At 40.5% G+C, this 2635-nt stretch overlaps 1 pseudogene across 1 annotated transcript; it reads right to left on the reverse strand.

Annotated features, from left to right (window-relative positions):
* Positions 1 to 297: 297 nt before the first annotated feature.
* LOC308413681 (bifunctional phosphoribosylaminoimidazole carboxylase/phosphoribosylaminoimidazole succinocarboxamide synthetase-like) lies at positions 298 to 1940 on the reverse strand (annotated as a pseudogene). The gene is made up of 2 exons: positions 1913 to 1940; positions 298 to 1388 (listed from the first exon to the last, which is right to left on the reverse strand). The product of its transcript is annotated as a bifunctional phosphoribosylaminoimidazole carboxylase/phosphoribosylaminoimidazole succinocarboxamide synthetase-like (transcript).
* Positions 1941 to 2635: the final 695 nt, after the last annotated feature.

The raw sequence follows: 2635 nt of genomic DNA on the forward strand, positions 1-2635 counted from the left end.
GAATTCACTACAAAATGCCATAAAAACTGCCTTAACTTAAGATTGCCCCCTACCCTGTGTCTCCGGTGAGCCAATTGGATGTCTTTGGGCATGATGGTGACTCCCTTAGTGTGGATGTATCTTCAGACAACTCCTCAAGGTATGCTTTGCTAGCCTCCTGGAGGTCTCAGATGGCTGTGCTTTGAAACCTCAAGTCGGTTTTGAAATCCTGGGCAATCTACCTCACCAACTTCTAGACACTCAGTTGATTTCTGGTAAGGACAGATCTCTCTCAAAGTCATGATCCCAGGTCTGTAGCTATGATGTTTCTTCAACCCGCTGACAGACAACATGCTTTTCTAGACCGCATTCATGGCCTGCTTTTTTGGGGGGGGTTGCTTCCCCACCTGTGGAATTTCTAGAAGTCTGCTTGCTGGGACCAACACCCCACTGTACACACTCAAACAAGTACAGCAATCGCCAAGCAAAACTGGAAGTTGCTCCTGCCACAAATGACCAAACCGCTCTGAGGTAAGGGGTTGAACCCATCAGCATTACTACTCTGTATGGACAGTCAGTCTTGAGAAACGACTCCACTCGGTCTGCAACCCACTCAAAGTTTTCATTTGTTTGTTTGTTTGTTTGTTTTTACCATCCCGAGTCCTTCTGGAGTTACTTTTTTGAGATCATGGTAAGACTGTTTGTCTTTCTATTGGCTCCGATATCCAGATGTCCAAAGTCTCAGGAATAGTTATCTATGACATTGCCAAGAACAATCTTTTTGGTGGTTATATCAACACCAAATTCATTCTTCTTATCAACCAGAGTACAGTTTTGAGGCAGCCAGGATTTGCCCAGAATTTCAAAAGTAGGTTTTGTGGCATGACTCATGATGTACACTTTAGTCTGCTCTATAACAAGTCCAGCAAATCAAAGTTTTGCAGCAAAGAGTTGCTCCTCAGACAATTGTGGATCATTACTGGCATCATCTTTAAAGAAGATCACCACTTTTTGTGGATAAAATTTATACCCCACCTTTACACCAAGGTTCCTTTTGAGAAAAGATCCAATTGCTATTCATCAGCATACCATTCAAGTGGAATCATTTCTCATCGGGGTGCAATGAAAAGAGTGTCTCCAAATTCCTTGGTGAAAGCAGTTTTCATACCAGCTTCCTGTAACAGTTCAAAGATGCAGCTGGTGATCTTATTGGAGACTGTAGCATTGCCTTCCACGTCTTTCTTTCTAGCCACATTTCCTGCTGTAATCTGTTCCTTGGACTGCAGGAGGACTCTTCCTGGATTATCTAACAATTCATAGACTACTTTTGTTTTACCCTCATAGAGATTTTCCCCCGATGTTCAGTACTTCAGCTGACACTGTTATATTAGGTGAACTAGAGGACCACACTGTACAGAAAAAAGAGCATGGCCATGGTTTCTGTTGCTTAGGTTCTCGAAATTGTCTCTTGCCATCTGCTTATCTCCTGGGTTATCTGGTCTTGCTCATTCTGACAGTGGCTTGACTCTCCTGTAAGCCTGTGTGTTAGTATTACTGGAGGTACTAGTTCTCTTCTGGAAGGGTCTGGGTAGAGAGTCAGAGTGCTATGGCACAAGATCAACACAGGGTGCAGACAGAAAACAGAATAATTTTTCCCATACTGCTTCTCAATTCCTGTGATCTGAAGGTTCTAGGCAGTTCCCTCAGAATAGAAGTCCTGCTTTTACCTGTGGTTTCAGATATGTCAGCACTCCTGGGAGACCAGCTTTCTTTCACTGGGGTTTGGATACAGAGAGCTCTGACAAAGGTCAGCTCTGGGCACAGGAAGAAACCGGAAGCATCCTGTCCTAGACTATTCCTTGCTTCCTGTGTCCTGAGGGCTCTGGGAAGATTCCTCTTGGGCCTGAAATTTTAGAAGAATTGGTGGTCTCACCTGTGCTCTCAGATGTGTCAGCACTCATGGGAAACCAGGTTTGGCCCAGCGAGGTGGCCAGTGGATCTGGGTCTATGACTTATAAAATTAAATAAATTTCATAGGCACAATGCCTATCTGAGAGTAACTAATTAATTTGACATGTTATATTAATAGAAAAAAACATATACTGCTCAAAATCCTAACCCTTTATCAAGATATAAATAATAAAGTATCCCTTCAATTCTGCATTAAATTTTAGAGATTGGTACCACAATATATAATAGCTATAAAATATTTTTGTATAAGAATAAATTTAGTAATTCATCCCATATACATAATTTCTTACAATATTACTTTATCTCTTTTTTTTCTTTCAACTTCCTTTCCTTTACCTAAGGAAGAAAGGAAATTGAAGAGGAAAAAAATGACAAAACTTCACAAGTCTAGGCTCTTTATTTAGTTTCCTCCCTGTCCAAAATTATGACAACCTAGTTATAGTTTATAAACTCACAACCAGACTCCAAAACCCCAAGAAATTAAGGTGAAAACTCGCTATGGATTCTTACTGTTGTAAAGGTGTGATATATATATATATATATATATATATATATATATATATGGGAGACAAAGGGTAGTAAAACTGGAAAAATCAGTTAGACTTAAGAAAGGTAGCTTTAGCACCTGTTATCCAGGTTCTGTATGATTAAAATGTTCAGGGTTTGACTTAAGTTCTCACTGGAT

Source organism: Micromys minutus (assembly GCF_963924665.1).
Source record: "Micromys minutus genome assembly, chromosome: 32".
Classification (NCBI taxonomy): domain Eukaryota; kingdom Metazoa; phylum Chordata; class Mammalia; order Rodentia; family Muridae; genus Micromys; species Micromys minutus.